We start from the raw sequence: 21,401 nt of genomic DNA, 5'->3' as shown, positions 1-21,401 counted from the left end.
GCCTTGATGTTGCATACATTCTGCACAGGATCACTACGGGACAATCAACTCTCCAAATTATGATAGTGACGTTCTGTAGTTGCACATGAAGCAATTGCACGCACTAGTGGCACCAAGATGATGCTTCTATTTGTTGGTTGGAGTTATTTATTCAATTATTTTTCTGTGTGATGGAGAGAAATGTTGCTACTGAAAACGATTGCAACTACAGAATCTCCACCGATTGCAGCTCTGACTTTCTTTTTAATGTTGTGTGGCTGTCATGGTTGCGGAGTGAATGAAACTCTGTATCATGTGAATTCATATCTTTATTTGCTTTCAGATGGAAAAAAATGATATCTTATGGTGTGTGGTCCCTATTAATGAATAAGACATTAAACATGCTACGAGTCGGTCGTGTAATTCGATATTTTTATCATTTTATTACATGCTAAATAGTGGTCAAGCTGGTTGTATTGTTGCAGATGGTCGTTAGTTTTTTCTCTCTAGCGCAACCATGTGCAATTGGCCTTCTCCTCCGTTATCCGGTTTGACTGTCGGTTTCTGTGATGCGGGCTCATCTGATTATAGCGACGGCGCCCTGAATGACTTACATTCTATTTCTTGGTTTCTTCTTACATGCTACCACGGTCCACAACTGCATTTCTAGTTGATATAAGTGCATGAGTAGATTGGTCCAATGTTATTTTTTTTTATTTGTGGATATAGATAACACTAATCGTCATATATCAGTCACATTTGGGTTTATATTATAGAATTAAAAAATATTCTGAAATTGAATTCATGAATATTCTGAATCTAAGCGATATCAGCAAAGTTTCATAAATCTACAATGAGATAAACATGTTTCATGATATTAAGTGATTGACATTTGTACCATCTCTCAACTTATTAAAAGTCTTATACAGATAAAAATGTTTTACATTATATTTTCGTATTTGTTTTCTTAGAAAGGGTTACTAAGTATTGTTAATTTGAATTACTTAAAACCTTTTTTTAAAAGGTATAAATGAATTTTCTAAATCACTTTGAAAACATTTTCAATTTCAACCCATCTTATGAAATAAAGGGAAAAACGCCGAAATTTAAGTATATCAATATATTCAAATAAATTTTGAATACTAAAAACCATTAATAAACCAAATATAATATTTTAAATAATAATATTAACTTGTAAAAATATATTAATAAATGTGGTTAACACATATCAATTAGATGCATAATCACATTATTAATTGTAATTTACATATATCAACTACATGCAAAATCACATTAATAAATGTAGTTTATATACGCCCATAAATATATATCAACTACATTAATAATTATTAGGTGTATGATAACGATTTAATATTAATATTAATATTCATTAATATATAAATATAATAATTAAGTTTTAGTATTGTTATATTATGGTTAAAATATACTAATATTAACTAATGTGTAATTATAATATTAGTATTAGGTTTTAGTACTAGGTATTAGTATCGGGTTTTAATATTAATAAGGATAAGCTATATTCAACAATATTAGTAAGTTTCAGTTAATATTGAAACCATATATTAAAGCCTAATTATAAACCCGATGTTGAACCTAATATTACAAACCCTAATAAAGTAATGTAAAGTGAATAACTAAAGTAAAGAATCTATATACTTTAATGAAACCTAATGTTTGAAGGCTCTTAATATATTAAAAGTGAGTGACAAAAATTTCATTGTGAATGGTTTTATATTTTCACCTTTCCATGATTGTTTAAATTGCATTATCCATTGAAATAAAAATCATAATTTTATTTAATATGAGAACAAGAATATGAGAACAAGGAAAAAATTACATTTTGCAGATGCCCAAAGATATTCAATCAAGTCAGCCAAAAGGCCTACAAAACGTTCAACACAAAGCTCCAAGAAACAATCCTCCATCAACCGCAGATCCACACAAAAAAAACTGCACCACAGGTCGAAACTTGAAAACAATTTATAATAGTTACATTTCGGGGCTAAGTGTAAAGACACTTAACTACCATTTTTTACCTTTCTTTTTCTCTACCTTTCATTAGACACTTTGATTGACATTTCCATTTACAATTGCCAATTGATTCTCTTCCTATATTTCCATTTAATTCTCACCCCCTTCAAAGAGGCCTCTTTGTCTGAGTCTGATCTCTCATATGCATGGGGTCTTTTAATGCTTCCTATATCTTTTTCAAATGGAGGCATTACATTTTGTTGCATTAGAACTGTGTTCGTTGCTACTTCTGACACTTGTGGGCTTTGAATAATTGTTCCCTTCTTCTCTACCCCTCCATTCACATATATTTATTTTGTTTTCTGAACATCCATAAGATTCTCCATTATTTCATTGTCCTTTTCGTTTGAGGAAAATTGTTCCTAAAACTGCCAACACTTTGGCTTTTGGGGTTGTTTCTTTTCTTCTTTTTAGATATTTCTTTGCCTCTGGACACGTATTTTGTAGATGTCCAGTTTGAATATATGTACAACAACAAAATGTTGCATTTTCAAAATCTACGAGTTGGTTCCACTAAATACTATTATGAATAAAGTCAATACGACGAGCTAAACCTTTACTGACGTCTACTTCTACACATATCCTCACAAAGTTAAAGATTCCCTTTGAAGATCTATCCATATCCATCTTTACATACTTACCTAGAGTGATTTTAATTCCTTCAAGAACTTGGTGGTGCCAAAAAAGAAGAGGAAGGTTGTGTAATCTAACCGAAACTGACATTTTGGAAACTACCATTGTGTTAACATCAAATCCCATAAACAACGAGGTTATAAATATAATAACCCTGGTAAAAATTCCATGTAATAAAAGTTAATAAAGAAAAAATAAAACCATGGTTAAGGGACACTTATTCCAAGCTAAATGTTGGGAAACGATATCCTACTGGGCATCACCCAATATGTGTTTTGGCTAAGGAAAATTGGCAAAGGCTAAGGAAAAGGCAAAAAGGCATTTTTGGCACATTTATTTATGAAAATAAAAGAAAATAGGAGAAAAGTAAGGTGAAACGTCAGAGGTTGCATGTGAGGAGGAAAATGAAGGAAAATAATGGAAAATGAAGAAAATAGAGGCTTCATTAATAAAAAGGCTTATGAGGATCAGTTGGTAACCTTTCGTCAGTTCAAGTTTGGAGCTCTTTCATTATTCTCTCTCCCTCTCTCTCACACATGGTCACTTAGAGTTTTCTTGGAGCACTCTAGTTTTGGATCAAGGAAGGAAAAGTAGGATCAAGCAGCATCAGCAGGAATACTTGCAGGTGACATTTTGCATGTGTGATTTCCTAGATGGTTTGGACATGCATGGTTTTGCATGTTGGTGTATGGTTCTCTTGTTGTCTATAGCATGGTTTTGCTGGGTTATGACAGTGGTTTTTCAACCTAGCCTTGCATTTTTCCGAATGCCATGGTATGTTGGGATGTTTATCTCAGCTTTGAACTTTAGTTTACTACATGGATTTCGGAATCCAGGCGGGACATGGTCTCAAGGTTCATTCCCAAAGGCCTAGGAATCCCTTGACCAGTTTTGTTGGGATATATGGTAAAGCCTTAGGGAGAAGTCTTGGTTTAGGGCCTAGTGATCTAACTTTGGATTGTGGTAAATCATGAGAGATTGGTTTTAGTTTAGGGCATAGTGATCCAGGAATGTATTGCGGTAAAACCTGAGTGACAAGGAGACGAAAAATTCCTCAAAGATAGTGATGGATTCCAGATGGCATTCTAATTTCAGTTCGGTTGTGATTAGAGCACCAGTTTTAGTGTGATCACGGTTTGATGAGGGTGGAGGTAGTTTAACCTTTGGATTCCCTTGATTGTTCTTGGATTGGTTTTTCTATGAGATCCCACATCCATGCTTGTAATATGGCACAGGGGTGACTAGCTCAAAGAGAGATTTGGTTCAGCCATGTCTATGGTGGGGTGATACATGGAAGTCACAAACCTATTTTAATTTGCCTATGCTTAATAAAAGCTAAGTTCTCTTACTTTTGCACTTGTTTATATGTGGAAGTCACAAACCTAGTTGGATTTTCCTATGCTTAATAAAAGATAACTTCTCTTACTTTTGCACTTGTTTATATGTGGATTTAATGGCGATCATATCTCTGATATTTATATGGTTTTATGTTGGTTATAAGAATGGTTATATGAATGGCTCATGTTATGGTTATTTCATGTATTTACTTGTAATTGTTAAGTGGATGCATGCAAGACCTAATTCATGTTGTAACAGTCCAATGGAGAAGGTGGTGATCCTTCTGTTATGTTTCATAAGTTCTTTCAAACATTCATGCTTTGTCTTGTACCATAGGCCTGTAGGATGCATTGATGCCAAGTTTTTGACAGAATGTCAGTCCTAGTTGGGGATGCTCAGGCCTAGTCCTGAGGTTAATTTTTTATTTGTTTATATTGTCATCATGTCTTTGATGGATTGTGGAGGTTGTAACAAGTTTCGAGTAGAGGTAAGGATTCTGAGCTAGAAAAGTGGCTCAAATCCTGGGAACACTCGCACAAGTGTGTCAAAAAGAGTTGAGGGATGGTGGCACCTAAACCTGTGAGAGAGACTTTGGCTTCTGGACACTGTCATACTTATAGCATGAGAGCGACCAGGGGTTAAAAGACTTAAAACATCATTGGGACTCAGGGAGAGGATGTCTGAGTGGTTGACATGTCTCTTGAGGGTGTTGTTGTTGATGTGGATGGGGTTGTTTGGTATGTTCTGTCGATTCCATTTCCTTAAGGTCACCAAGGAAGTTGAATCCCTTATATTAGCCTCTCTTATCGCATGTGTGCCCTGGTTGGTCAGTTGCTTGGGTAGACTTGCTAGGACGGGTTGTTACAAATTGGTATGAGAGCGTGGTTGCGCTCTCCTTGGGTGAATTTGTTGGTCATGCATGCAAGTCAGTTGCGTGTATATCTCTTACACTTGTATTCCATGTGCTTGTTGCATTGCATCATGTTGATCATGATTGTAGTAAGGTTGTCATGAGGAACATGATGCTGATTTTGTGGAATGCATCATCAGAAGTATATGACTGGTTATATGATTATATGAAGCTTGATTACATCCTTGTATGTTAAGTTACATTCTTGGTTGTTTGATTACATGTATCAGTCTTGTAGGTTGGTTACAAGAATTGATCGCTTATGCTCGACTACGTGTGTTTATGCATATGTGTAGTTGATTAGGCATTGCTTATGCATGTTGATGGTTGCAAGCGGCAATGTGTACAATGGAGTAATGGTTATTGTCACAGATGAGGTCATACCATGCATTGATGATGGACCCTAACTGGAATGATGTTTATGCATTGATGCACTTATTTCATATATGTCTATATTATATTATGGTTATGTTATACATGTATCATGCTCATTTGATGATCTTGTAGACAAGGTATACTCCCCGAATTATGCTAAGGTACATTGGGTTATTATGATTTGGTTTAGTTGACATAGTATGCCTTGTAGGAAAGAGAAAAAATGGCTAGCAAGGTGGTTTTCTACATAAAATATCCCGATGCATCCGATGAGCAGTGTGGCATGGGGCACTCTTATGACTTGGAAGACACATTGAGAAGCCTGAAGAAAGAAATAAGGAGTTGTAAAGTAGACAATGACAAAATCATCCAAGCACAAGAAAAACAAGCAAAGGTGAATGTTATACTTCTTCAAAGTTTGACAGAATTACAGTAACAAGGGCCACTTCGAATCAGCCATGGATAGGAGGACAAAACTAATGGGGCATATAACAGTAGCTCTCTTGGTAGACACAGTTCAGATAGATCTGACATGGTGAGAGATGGGAGGTTATTGGACACTCCGAATAGGAGAGGTGATAGACACAAGTACTATTCCAGTTCTGACTCTGACAGGCATCATGATCATCATCGTTATCATTGTTATAGGAGGAGTGACAGGTGATACTTGTCAGATGACTTTAAAAAAGAAAATCCACCTACATTTGATGGAAAAATGAAGAAATCACAGGTTGTAGAAGCATGGTTGCTTGGTATAAATAAATTATTTTGATTGCATGATTATTCAGAAAACATGACAACAAAGATAGCCACTTTCAATATCAAAGGTAAAAATGATATTTGGTGGGAAGACATGAAGAATGTCAAAGGTATACATGAGGAGGATTTGACTTGGCATGCATTTGAAAGGCTCTTCAAGAAGAAGTACTTGTCAAATAGATACTATGATGATAGGGCTAAGGAGTTTTATGAGTTATGAATGGGTTCTATGACAGATGAGGAGTATACTAGTAGGTTTTTGGATTTTTTGAGATATGTGCCTTACCTCAAGGAGGAGAAGGCCAAGGTTCATAGATTCATCAGTGGATTTCTAGTAGCATATAGAGACTAGATTGAGTTCAATGAGCCTAGAACGTTCGAGGAGACCATCTGAAAGTTCAATCATTGTTATGACTAGTCGAAGTGAAAATTTGAACCTAAGCATGACTTGAAAAGAAAAGAGAAAGCTAAAGGAAAATGGATACCAAAGAGAGGAAGATCTCAAGATGGAAGTCAGAAAAAAATGTAGTTCCTTATAAGAGATTCAATACAACGGAGAAGGGACTTGGAGAGCAGCAGGATAGAGGCAGTGGTAGGTAAACATTGTAGTGTTGGATATGTGGTAAGGATCATCGTAAGAGCGATTTTCCATAGTATCAAAGTGGTGGTAGACCCAAGATCTATAATGCGTACGAGGTGCATACAATTGGCGACATGTGTCATAGCATTCCTTGAATCTATGCAGTTGTGGAAAACAGGCAGGCAGATCATTAGGAATCGACAATTGGGATGGATGGTAAGCTTTGTGATCAAGTTGTTTCTATTTTGATTGATCATGAATCTAACTATAGTTATATTAATCTTAACCTATTGGATAATTGTGCTTTGAGAAAATAAGTGCATCTAGAATCTTGGTTGGTATAGTTGGCTATAGGTACGAAGAAGAGAGTTCACCATTGGATAAGAACTTGCGCATTTGAGTTTAATGGTATGCCTACAATAACACATTTGAATGTATTTCCATTGGGATTGTACAATATGCTTTTGGGTATGGATTGGCTATACCTTCACAAAACCAAAGTGGATTGCTTCAACAAGGTCATTGAGTGTGTGGATGATAGTGGGGAAAATAGGACTTTGTAGGGGAAAAAGAATCTACATCAGTGAGGATGGTTCCACTATGCAGGCTAAGCGTAGTTGCAGAAAAGGTTGTGTGATGTTTGTAGTTCACATTTCTAGTGATAAGGATAAGGAGGTACCTAGTTTTACAATAGTTTTAGGATGTATTCCTTGATGAAATTATAGAGTTTCCACCTCACAGGGAGGTATAATTTTCTATTGAGTTGGTGTTAGGGGAAGCTCCAGCATCAAAGGCACCTTACTGGATGAGAACACCTGAGTTGGTAGAGTTGAAGTTGTAGTTAAAGGAGATGCTTGACAAGGGATACATTAGGCCAAGTGTATCACCTTGGGGCGCACCATTGTTGCTCGTAAAGAAGAAAGATGGTACTCTTAGATTGTGCATTGACTATAGGTAACTGAACAAATTGACCATCATGAACAGGTACCCTTTGCCAAGGATTGATGATTTGTTTGATTAGTTGAAAGGATCAGTATTTTTCTCTAAGATCGACTTGAGATCGGGATACCATCAGGTATGCATCAAGGAAGAGGATATCTTCAAGATTGTGTTCAAGACTAGGTATGGGAATTATGAGTTTGTTGTTGTTACATTCGGTTTGAATAGTGTGTTGCATCCTTATCTGGACAAGTTTGTTATTGCATTCATTAATGACATATTGGTATATTCTAAGAATGAGGAAGAGAATGTCAAGCATTTAGCAGCAATGTTGAGATTGCTAAGAGAGCATTAGTTATATGCTAAACTTAGTAAGTGAAACTTATTTCAGACTGAGGTACATTATTTGGGGCATGTTGTATCCAAGGATGGCATAGTAGTAGATCTAGAAAAAATAAGGGTTATCATGGAATTGGCAACTCCTAAGAACGTGGATGAGGTGAGATCATTTATGGGATTGGCATATTACTGTAGGAGGTTCATCAGGAACTTGTCACGCATTGCATATTCTATCACATCATTGCAAAGGAAAGGTAAGAAGTTTGAATGGACAGAAGAATGTGATGCTAGTTTAGAGAAACTTAAGTAGTTGTTGACAGATGCACCCGTGCTAAATATTTCAGATCTGGACAAGGATTTTGTAGTATGTACAGATGCTTTCAAGAGAGTACTTAGTGGAGTTCTCATGCAAGAAGGATAGGTATTGTGCTATGAGTCATGGAATCTAAATGAGCATGAGCAGGACTACTCAACACATGATCTTGAGCTAGAAGAAATCATACATGCATTGAAGATGTGGAGACACTACCTTCTGGGCAGGAGATTTACATTGATGAGCAATCATAATGGGTTGAAGTATTTGTTAGACCAACCGAATATGAATGTCAAGCAAGCTAGATGGTTGGCCAACCTTAGTGAGTTCGACTTCGAGATCAGATACATCAAAGGGAAGGAGAATCATGTTGGTGATGCTCTTAGTAGGAAGGTACATGTAAATCATATAGCAGCTATGATCTCTTATGGTATAGAGTTATAAGGTAGGATCTTGCAGGCATGACAATGGGATGAAAAATACATGGAGATTATGTGCAGGTTACAGTAGAGCATATATACAGGTGCAAGTACAGGTGTAGGTACATGTATAGGTATAGGTACAGGTGATCAGGATGCTAACTATCATCTCACAGAAAATAGTTTGGTGAGGTTTATAGATAAGATCTATGTTCCAAATTACACAGTGAGCTCAAGAACCTTATATTGAGGGAGTTTCATGCTAAGCCATATTCGGGTCATCTAGGATATTAGAAGACATTGGTGAAGAAGTTCTACTATTGGCCAAATATGAAGAAGGAAGTGGCAGAGTTCGTGGCTATATGTTTAGATTGTCAGTAGGTAAAGGCAGAATGTAAGATTCCAGGTGCTTTACTACATCCTATTGCGAATCTGGAATGGAAATGGGAGGTAATTTCCATGGGTTTACTCATAGGTATTTCGAGGACAGTGAGGCAACATGATTCTATTATGGTCATGGTTGAAAGGTTGAGAAAGGTAGCTCACTTCATTCTAGTGAAGACTACATATTCATCCAATGAGGTAGAACCAATTTTCATTGGAGAGATAATGGGATTACATGGTGTTCCTCAGAAGATTGCGTTGGACAGGGATGCAAAGTTCACTTACAAGTTTTAGAAGGAGCTATTTGCAAGTTTGGGCACAAATTTGGCCTTTAGTACACCTTATCATCCATGGATAGATGGACATACAGAGACGGTCAATAGGATCTTGGAGGATATGTTGAGGATTTGCATGATGCATCAACAGAGGAAATGGGAGGTGTATCTTCCATTGGTTGAGTTTGCATACAACAATGGTTATTAGGATTCATTGAGGATGAGTCCTTTCAAGGCATTGTATGGGTGTAGTTGTAACACTCCCATTAGCTGGAGTGATCAAGTGGACAAGGTACTTATTAGACCATCTATGTTGGTGGATATGGAGCAGGAAATGTAGGTTATAAAGAAGATTATAAAGGCAATACATGATAGATAGAAGAGTTTTGTCAATCAGCACAAGGTGTTCAAGGAGTTTCACATTGGGGAGCATGTGTATTTTTGCATCAAGCCCAAGAAAATCTCTTTGAGGATTACATCATCTACCAGTTCGCACCATGATATTTCCAGCCTTTCGAGATCCTTGAGAGGATTGGACTAGTGGCATATTGACTTGCACTACCTCCAATAGTGAAAGTACATAATTTTTTCTATATTTCATTGCTTAAGAAGTATATAAAGGATGTTGATCATGTTATTGATTGGTCTGTATTGCAGGTGGAGCAAGAAAGAGAGTTCCAGCCAGAGCCTTGGTGCATATAACAGCAAAAGCAGCTCATGCTTAGGAATAGAGTGACAGAGCAAGTTAAAGTGAAGTGGAAGCACTTTGGGCCTGAAGAAGATACATGGGAGATGGTGGATCACATGCAGGCCCTGTATCCTTCATTGTTTGTTGTTTGAGGCAAAGTTGTTTTGGTTTGATGTTGGTATATGTTTGGCATATGTTTTGTTCTTGTTTTGGTATATGTATGTATATGTGTATGGATATAAATATCGTCATGAGTTAAATTATAAAGGTCCAATAAGCAATATGGGTGTTATATTATTATGGTTGTTATCTTGTCATGTTGTCATGATGTTTTTCTTTGGAGCAGGTCTTTCATTGTAAATACTGCAGTGATATAAGTTATAAAGATCCATGGGAAGTATGTTTGCTTTTCAATGGTTTTGTTGAGTTTATGGTGTGGTTTAACACTGAGGATGGTGTTCCCCAAGGGGGAGGGTTCTGTAATAGCCCTAGTGAAAATGCCATGTAATAAAAGTTAATAAAGGAAAAATAAGACTACAGTTAAGTGACACTTATTCCAAGCTAAATGTTGGGCAAATATATCCTAGTGGGCATAACTCAATGTGTGTTTAGGCTAAGGAAAATTGGAAAAGGCTAAGGAAAAGGTATTAAAAGGCAAAAAGGAATTTTTGGCACATTTATTTATGAAAATAAAGGAAAATAAGAGAAACGTAAGGTGAAATGTAAGAGGTTGTGATGAGGCTCATCAATAGGTAAACTATATGGGTCACAATGCCACTATCCAACTTATTAAATTGTATTTTCTCACATTTATTTACAGATTTTATTATATTTTTCTTAGCGAGAAGAGTAAAAGTAATTTACTATTTCATAAGGCCTAATGTGTGTTAAATGCAGGAAATTGGAGCAGTTTGGAGTTGACTTGAGTGCAGGAACTTAGAGGTAGGCAAGCAAGAGAGATTATAGGAATTGGTCTCCCTCCTTAACTCCTCAAATCAATCGAATATTCTCCCCCTCTATCTCATCATCTTGGTGCCACTCGCAGCTAAGCAAGCCAAGTTCATTGGCGGCCAAGCTAGTTCCAATCAAGGAAAAGTTATTCTTCAGTTAGGGAGCCAAGTATCCATTTTTAATGTAGCCAAGAGGCCGTTAAGCTGAAGCGCACTTGACTATTGTTGTTATGATGTATTTGAAATTTTTATGATAATTAGATTTTTTTTTTTGATCAAGCACTGAGTTGACTCAGAGGGCTGAAGCCTTTGGCTTAGGGCCCAACCCTAGCAGTAGAAGTTCCCCTCTTTTGAATAACTGCTGAAGTTTATTTCTATTTTCTGTTTAACTTAGAAAGTTTATCAAGTTGCTGCTTATCCATTCTTTCATTACCTTAAAGAGTAGATTAGCGTTGTGGTCTAGTGAGGGAAAATTTACCAGAAAATTTTGGGCCAGTGACCCCTATCGTATCTCCCTTATGGGATCATGATTAGGGGACCGCATTCTCACAGCCTAAAAAAAGAGTTTGTCTTTTGTTCATTGCCTAGATTGATTCTCTTTCTTAGCTAGATAACTATTTATGATTCCTTCAAAATATTTGCAATTTTTATTCTGATTCCTAAGGTTCATTTATCTTAGAAGGTTATGCATTTCACAAGTCTAGTCCTTAACAATAGTTAGATCAGATTTTCTAAATTCAACTCATCTTTTCCATGTTGACATGCAATAATTTGTAAATTCAAGAGATAGGTTTTATTACAGGCATTGTTAATATGTAATAAGGGACTCCTCCAACCAACTCCATCTAGGTCTTCTCCACCTTCTGTTGATGCACACCAGCCCATATTCTAAACCTTTATTTTCCAGCCACCATGAGCAAGTTGTCTAGGGAAAATTCAGTCTTCTTGGAGTGATCGGCTTGGCCTTGGGTGATTTTCACCTTCCCTACACATTCCACAACTATCATGCACCTTTACAACACTTCATCCCACCATTCATGTCCTCCAAAACCTCTCAACGAACTTCATGTAGCAGTTCAGGACATCCTGTAGTAGTTTCCTACAACAAACCTATAGCAGCCTATCTTGATCCTGTTTTGAACTATAATGATAGCCTAACCTAGTTTAGGAATAGGTTAACACCTAAAATTGGAATCCATGAACATAAGTGCTAGTTGGACTAGTCCCTTCACTCCTTTCCTTCCTACAAGATCATTAGCATTATCCCTTTTATTTCTAAGTTTAGCAATTATAACTTCATCTATTCTGCAAGTGTGAATGATATAGTTAATGCATTGATGTTTCGCTTATGAAGTGATAGAGTAAGATTCCATTTTCAAGAAAAAATGATAGCTAGGTGATCAAGTACAAAGTTACCATAGTTTCCCTTCTACGGGTGATTTGTGTCATTTCATAGAATTTACAAGTTGGTATTTTTTATTTCCTAGTTTTACAAGCATATACCTTCTCTACACTAGAAATAGCTTTACATTCCACTGTCAATAGTCAGACTCCCTTTAGTTCAATACAGGAATGGTATGGAACCCTAATGTTCAAGTGCCTCAGTTGAGAAGTGACATGTGTAGAATGATGCATATGTTGTGTATATAGCATTGTCACCTCAAAGTTTGTAAGAAACCCTAGGTTGATATAGTAAAGTTGGTAGCCCTAGGAGTTGAAGGAATATTGCTGCAATACTAAGGCTCATCACTTTTGGTGTCGTTGTCGGGGAGGTGCCTAGGTAGATGTAATTTATGCTCTTTTCTTTCTATTTTTCATTTTCTAGATAGATGTTACTCTTTCGTCCCTTTTTGTCTTGCATTTGGTTTTGAAAAAAACTCATAAAAGGAAAAAATATATTTATTTCATGCTTTGTAGGAGTAGAGACACTTTAGGGAAATCCTTGCCAAATACCCCCACACCATCAAACAGTCAACTTTCTCTCTTCTTCGGTGACTGTTCGCTTCCCTCTCAGACTGCATGAGAGTTAGAAGATCCCTTAGGAGAACAACCTAAAATACTTGAAGAGCCTATTGGGGAAGAAGAATAAGAGGCCATTCGACGCTCTTACACCGTGGCTGAAAAAATAAATGAGGGTGTTATTCCCATTAGAGATACTAATGGATATAATACGATGAAAAATATAAGTCCCTTTGCCCTTCCTCACTTCCATGGATTAACCTCAGAGGACCCTGATACCGTATTGCTTGAGTTTGTTGTCATCTGCAGAACTTATGATTATACCTATCATGACTAAAAGTTGAAGTTGTTCCCATCCACCCTTAAGTATGCAGCCTTGCACCGGTTCATGGGTCTACCTAGGGATAACATCACTACCTGGCCTAAAATGCAACAATCCTTTAACAACAAGTATAGGGACTATTGTAGGTCCAAAGACACCAAAGAGGAAATATTTACAATTAACCTAGGACCTGATGAATCCCCAGAGGATTATGAGGTAAGGTTTCAACTCAGTTGCAAAAGCAGCAGATGCACCCTTGATCCTAAATCACTCAAGTCAGTCCTTCTTAGAGGAATCAGGGAGGACATACTAGAAACCCTAAACATGTTGTCTGGAGGGGACATTTATCAGCTACCCTATAATGATATCAAGAAAGTGTTCAAAAACCACTCTAGGGTTGCTAGAAATAAGGATAGGGTTAGTCAAGATTTGACTAGCTCCTCTTCCTCCAACACATCTATCAAGAGTGAAATTGGAAACATGTTGGAGGACTTTAAAAGTGAAATGTTGCACACCTTTGATGTGTCAATGGAAATTATGCGGATCAATAGGAAATAAGAGTAAGCAAAGAGAGCCTTAGCTATATTTTTCCCTAAATGCACTAGGAGGCACCCCAAAAATGAATGTCCATTAAATGTTATAGAGGTTTGCTTGGTCTATGAGGAAAACCATTCCATAGATAAGTGCCCTTGTCTGCCTGGATTAAAGGCTGTATACCAAGGGGCCTAAGGTGGGGTTGAACAACTATGTTATATCAATCAAAGGAGGCCTCAAGGACCTCGGCCATACCAGCAGGCCATGTAAGGTGCATCCTATTCTTATTACAATCCCAATCAGAATGCACCCCTGTGCCCTTAGTGTTATTCTTCTCACCCTTCATGGTCCACACCTTCTCCTTGCTCTTATGCACCTCAGTGTCCTCCCCAACTACCGAAACAAAAATTTCAGCCATATGCTTCTCCAAATCATCAGTGGAATACCCCATCACAAGGTGGGAGGCCTCAATTCAACCAACCTCCTGCTTTATTACCTCCACCTAGATCTCAACCACAACTAATTCATCCTACTCCACCCAAGTAACCTCAGATGCCTACTCAACCAAATATGAACCTGAACAACAAACAAGCACAATAGGTCAATAATGGAGAGACATCTTTCCCTCCCTATGGTGTGGAAATTCAAGAAATCAACCTTAGGTCTGGAAGAGTACTCCCAGATAACCAAAATCCATCTCCACCTAAGGATCTTAATGAGGAAAAGGAGGAGAGTGTTCCTAAAGCCAATCCACCTCCTTTTCCTGAGATATTGATCCATCCCAGTCAGCACACCCGTGAAGGGACTAAACTTCTGGGAGAACTAAAAAACTTGTGTGTTAAAATCACACTCCTCCAAGCCATCAAGGATGTCCCCATCTACAATAGGCTAATCAAGGATAAATTCTTTAAACATCATGGGACTAGAAAGAAAGACACCCCTAGCATTAATTTCATGGTCATTTTTCTGACCTAATGTTGGGGAGAGTGATTTTCCCAAAGTATCTAGACCCTAGAATTCCTATGGTAGATGTGCACATTGATGGCATCATTGTCCCTCATACCTTGATTGATATTGGGGGTGCCATCAATGTGATGACTAAGGAGACCATGCTCAAACTAAATCTACAAGGATCCTTAAGAAATACCACAACAATATTGCAAATTGCAGACAAATCCACAGTAGTTCCTGAGGGAGTTATTGAGGATGTAATGGTCTTTATTGATTCCTGGGAGTATCCTACTGACTTCTCAATTCTCCAGCCCAAGACAAAATTCAATGGTTATGGAAGACCATGGCTAGACACTCCTAATGCTTACATTATTTGTAGAGCTGGGAACATGACCATTAAGAATGGGCATTTGTCCAAACAGTTGGTCTTGTACCCTCCTGCTCAGCCATCCCTAGAGCATGACTTACCATTATGGTTGGAAGAGGAGGAGTAATATGAAGTATATCATGCAACATCCTATCCAATTTGAACCCTAGATGCTATTATAGGAGGGGGGCAACCTGATGAAGATGACCTCATTGATCAAATCCTCTAGAACCAGCCCCCCAACACCATGCCTCTTGATGAGCTGGTGAAGGAATCTGAAGATAACCCTTGGAATGATTTATTCCTAGTGGACCCAAGTGCTACACATGTAAAAATCGTAGAATTTGGTCCATCTAATACTTTGAAGAATAACCCCTCTCGCTTAGCCAACCAAGAAGAGAAGTTGTGTAACATGCTGAGAGAACACTTAGATGCCTTTGCTTGGTGTTATAAGGAAATAAGGGAGTGCATCCTTCGATGTGTACTCACCACATCTACATCAAGGAAGGTTTCAAACCAATGTGCCAACCTCATAGGAGAATGAAACCAACCCTCAAAGACATAGTAAAGGAACATTTACAGAAATGGTTGGATGCAGGGTTCATTTACCCCACCTAAGATAGTGAGTGGGTGTCCCCTCTAGTTTTGGTCCCAAAGAAGAATGGGAAGTGGAGGATCTGTGTGGATTACAAAGAGCTAAACAAAGCCACTAAAGATACCATTTTCCTCTACCTGTTTTGGATGGTCTTGAAAGGAAGAAGTTCTTCTCTTTCCTAGATGGATTTAGTGGTTATAATCAAATCCAGATCAGCGCATAGGACCAAGATAAAACCACCTTCACTTGCCCTTGGGGTACCTTTTCTTATAGGGTCCTTACTTTTGGATTATGTAATGCCCCTAACACTTTTCAAAAGGTAGTTTTGAGCATATTTGTTGAGCTAGTCCATGACTCTATAGAAATCTATATGGATGATTACACTCCCTATGGTTGTGACTTCCTGGAGGCTCTCTCTAACTTGGGGAAAGTATTGAACAAGTGCATTGAAATTAACCTATCACTTAGTCTTGAGAAGTGTGAATTCTTCATGCAAGGACTTTTTTGGGTCATTCAATATCCGAGGAAGGAATATAAGTGGACCGAAATAAAATTGCCATCATAAAAAAAGACCCTACTCCTCAAAAGAAGAGGGATGTCAGGAGTTTCTTGGCATTATTGGATATTATAGGAGGTTTATCAAGGACTTTAGCAAAGTAGCCTCACCATTTTTTGGACTGCTTGCCAAGGACTCTGAATTTTGTTGGTCAGATAGTTGCCAAGAGGCCCTAGAAATATTGAAGGACAAGTTGACTACTGCACCGATACTTAGAGGCCCAAATTGGGCTCTCCCTTTCCACATCCATGCTTATGCATTTGAAATAATTGTAGGAGAAGCTCTAGGCCAGATAGATGACAAGTTGCCTTATGCCATTTACTTCATTAGCAAAAATTTGTCTAAGGCTGAACTGAATTACACTGTGACTGAGAAGGAATTCCTAGTTGTTGTCCATTCCTTGAATAAATTCAGATACTACATCACTAGTTATCACACCTTTGTGCATACTAACCATTCTTATATCAAATACTTAATGAATAAACCTGATGTCAATGCTAGAATTATTAGATGGTTTCTTTTATTGTAGCAATTGGATTTAACTATGATTGATAAGAGAGGTAAAGAAAATGTAGTTGCCGATTTTTTGTCTACACTTGGTTTTCATTATGGGATTTTTGAGTTATAAAATGGGACTCCTAAGGAAATTATAAAATAATAGTATAAATAATGAAATAATATTAGATTACATCATCAAATTTTAGAGGGAAAAAATAAAAAACTAGTTTTTCAACTCATATTTTCAACTTATCTCCCTATGGGTTTACTCAAATTTCGAGCGAAAACGCTTGTTGGACGCAAAATTTTATTCCTCGTCCAAGGAGTACCCATGTTCCATACTTTTGATGGACCCTAATACAAAAAAATGATAAATACATAAAAAGCGTGATTGCAATCATGTTTTTAATGTATTTCTCATTTTCGTGTAGTAGGGTCCATCGAAATTATGCAACATGGGTACTCCTTGGATGAGGAATTATATTTTGCATCCAATGAGTACTACCACTTGAAATTTGAGTAAAAACATCGGGAGATAAGTTGAAAATACGAGTTCAAAAAATATTTTTAGTATTTTATTATTTTTAATCTTTTTACTTTTTTACTCAAAAAATGGTGAATCATCCCCCATCATTGACATCATCGTCTTGAATCCTATTGGTTCTTATAAATTTTATTTTGGTTGTACATTTTTCTTAGGAGACCCATTTTAGACCTCAAAAATCCCTTAATGGCCTGCAGGTGAGGAAGGGATGGTTGATGATCAACTTCTGGATGAGAATTTATTTGCTATTTCAGTTCTCTCTCCATGGTTTGTTGACATGGAAAACTACCTAGTTGCTGCAAAGTTACCTCCAAATCTGCCATCCAGGGAGAAGCGCGAGATTGTAAGGATGAGCACCTCATTCACTTGGATTGGGGGTAATCTCTTCAAACTAGGCCCAAATCAAATCCTTAGAAGGTGTGTCAGGGAAGAGGAAGTCTTTGACATCCTCTTAGTCTTTCATGATGGGCCTTGTTGAGGTCACATTTCTACAAAGAGGAGAGCTTTCAAGGTATTGCAAGATGGCTACTACTGGCCCACTCTCCACCAAGATGCAAGAAGATACATCATTCGATGTGATCAGTGCCAGGGAATTGGGAAGCCTACTCCCAAGGATAAAATACCCTTACATCCTCAGGTGGATTTAGGGCCATTTAATAAGTGGGGACTGTATTTCATTGGGCCAATTGATCCACCATCAAGGAAGAAGAGGCACATAATTGTATGCACAAAATATTTGACAAAGTGGTTTGAGACCAAGGTTGTCAAGGTAGCAATAGAAGAGAAAGTGGTTGAGTTCGCAAGGGAGAATGTATTCTACAAATTTGGGTACCCTAAAGAACTAGTCATTGATTAGGGAGCTCAATTCACATCACATACGATAAAAAAATTGTTAAGGTGGCATGGGATAAAGCACAAAAAATCTACTTCCTACCATCCTCAAGCCAATGAACAGTTAGAGGTCACCAACAGAGCATTAGAAGGCATCCTCACCAAGGTTGTGAGCAAGAACAGAAGAGATTGGGATGATAGACTATGGAGGCCACTTGGGCCTATAATACAACTTGGAAGAAAACCACTGGTTTCACCCTTTATGACTTGGTCTATGGAAAGAAGGATCTACTCTCCATTGAGTTTCAGTACAACACCATGAGAATGGAAGCACAGTTGGATTTGGATGTTACAAAGGCACAATAGGAAAGGCTTCTCCAGCTGAATGGTCCCGATGAATTCATGATGTAGGGCTTCCTACACACTGAATTTATCCAAGTATAGAGGAAGATTTGGCCTGAAAAGAACATCAAGGACAAGGTTTTCTCAAGAAGGGGATTGGGCTCTACTATATGACTCTAGGTTCAGAGACTTCAAAGTAAAATTGATGACAAGGTGGTTATGCCCATACCTGATAGAAAAGTGCCATGATAATGAAGTTTTTCAAATCAGGACCATTGATGAGGAAGGTATTCCCATGCTTGTCAATGGATACAGATTGAAGGCTTGCAAAATACCTTTGTCCAGGGAAGAGTTCATCAACACCATTAGCAAGGAGGTCAATGTGATTGGAAGTGTCCAAGCTTCAAAGTCACAAAATTCTTGAAAACTGTTTTTATTTGTGAAAAAAAATATAGAAAAGACAATAAGAGGCCTAGATGAAAACCTCCATGAGGCATCTAAGGTCAACTCTTGAGTTGAAAAACTCCTTGAGGAAGTCGAGGAGTGAAAAAAGTGGAAAAGGAAAAATAAAATATCCCTAGGTGAAAACCTCCCTTGGGGCACTCAGTGAAGGCAGGAAAGTTGAAAACCTCTCTTGATTCATCCTGTGTGTCCCTCAAAAAAGAAGAAAAAGAAAGAGTTACAAGATAGGGAACTCCAACCTATCGACTAATAAATTATGTCATTTTGCAGGTTTTTGAAGACAACGGAAAATGTAGAGGTACATGGACAACATGTTCAAGTTTCATTCCATTTCTCCCTCCATCCAATCCATCTCATATAGGTCAACCATGTCCCTACCACTCATATTCATTGTCGGGCCTAAAAAATAAAAAAATTTAGCATTTTTTTTGGTTTGCTACAAGAAGATGTTGTAGCACTATAGGTTATCCTAAAATTCTACAGGAAGGGGGACCCGATGAAAAAATCATCATGCATGCCTATTCTAGGTTGATTAGGGACCCTATACTTCATCAAAACACTCACCCACCATCCATGATTCCCTAATTCAAATCACCATACCCATGCCCAGCTCTGTCTCATTAAAAACGAATACATGAAATTTTAAAATAATAATAATAATAAAATGAAAATAGAGGACATGTCCTCCATTGTCACAACCCTTCACTACTCCATCAAGGCTCTGTTATCATCCTTCGGCCCTACACTATGTCCCAACATCCATATAAATAAAAAAAAAAAAAACCCTTAAAAGGGAGAAAAAGGGGTTGCTATAGGATCTCCTGTAGTAGCCTGTGCCACTACTACAACCAGCCTAAAAGTCAATTTGTCTACCCAACTAGAATGAGGAGGAGCACCATCATCCATGGATATCTTGTTCCTCCTAGCAAGACTCCAGAGAAGCAACAACAGCAAAGATATATCAAGCACCTGCACATATGAACAGAACAAATAGTCAACCATTTAGGAGCAAAACAAAAATACACAAAAAAAGAGCATGGAGGCGCTTCCTTGAGCAACATCACAAAAGTCAAATACTCTAGCATGCACCAATCAAGAAAAGGTAAGCACAGGTTTGGTAACTTACTCATCTCTTCCATAGCTACAATATGATGAAAAATGTGTAAATGTCGAAGAAAGGTTTTTTTTTATAAGCTAGAGGTGGCTAGTTAACTTGGCCACCCTCAACTCGTGATCAAAAAGTGATATTTTAGTTATCATGCCACGTAAGGATGTCAGATCAGTGAGAATTGGTTAAAACGGGAGTGGGAGATGATTATGAGGAGAAAGTGAATGATCACCAACGGTGGGCCAACATGTCCAAATTAGGAAAACTCATACCACTACCATCCAGCACAATGCTCTGAGCCTTGACCTTAAATAACATAAAACCCCAAAATTTCATGCATTTTTTGCTCATTTTGAAATCAAGGAGATAGGGAACAACTTGGGAAGCCATCGCAAAAGTCAAACCCTTCTCTGGCAATCCTACAAGAGGCGGTTATATGAAAAAACTACAGGAAGCATAGAAGGCTACAGGAAGCTATAGGAAACACTAAAATTCCACAGGAAGTCTACAAGGGTGTGCCTAGGGTCATCTCGGTCCTCAATTGTGATAATCCTAAGAATTACAATGAGAAGTAAGTGGTCTATCTCTCTTTTGGCCATGATTTTCATCACTGATAAAATCTGAACTATCTTAAGAATTACATTCAGCGTGTGAATTAAAAAGAGTTTGGGGCTATAAAAGTAAATAAAATAAATTTTGTGGCTATAAGGAGTTTTAGTAATTGTAGTCATCAACTAAAAGTTTAGCTCTCAGCTCCCCTGAAATTAATACTAAAGCTATCCTAGAAAACCTTCCGCAATTAGCTGAAACCAGAGAAGAAAATGGGAGGGTGATTCAATAGGAGAGAGCCCACAAATACACCAAGAATTCACCTTCATCCCCCTGTGGTAGACCTTTTCATGAGGCATCATTGGTTAGGTTTCTTTGAGTTTCTGAAGGGATATGATGATGATAACACTTATGAGTTTTCTATGGCACTAAACCCTCAAGCAAGAACAAGTGCTACCACTGTGGTGAAACGACTGTCCATTACCATCAATCCTGAGGTGATCAACAGAGTGACACCACTACCCCTAGGGGTCCACTGGAGAAAGGAAGACAAGGCTAGAAGTACCCTTGTTAAGAAAATTTTCTTCACCAATGATGAGAGACCAATTGAGGAAAAAAATGGAGTCAGAAGTGAGAGTCTTCCCTATCCCTGGGATGATGTAGTCTATCACATCCTTAAATTCATTTCTTGTGAAGGGAGACTGAGTGTAGTCTATGTCTACCAGTTTAGGTTTGTCCATAAATTGAGATTTCGAACTAGGTTTCCCATAGCCCAAAGGCTAAGTGTGCCCTATTTTCTCCTACAATCAATCATAGACATGAGCCAAAAGGTGAAAGAGGGAAAACAACA

Source organism: Pinus tabuliformis, chromosome 8 (genome assembly GCF_031772625.1).
Source record: "Pinus tabuliformis cultivar Carrire ecotype Pingquan chromosome 8, CPIR1, whole genome shotgun sequence".
In the NCBI taxonomy this organism is placed as follows: domain Eukaryota; kingdom Viridiplantae; phylum Streptophyta; class Pinopsida; order Pinales; family Pinaceae; genus Pinus; species Pinus tabuliformis.
The sequence above is the reverse complement of the archived record's forward strand: the minus strand, read 5'-3'. Positions refer to the sequence as shown.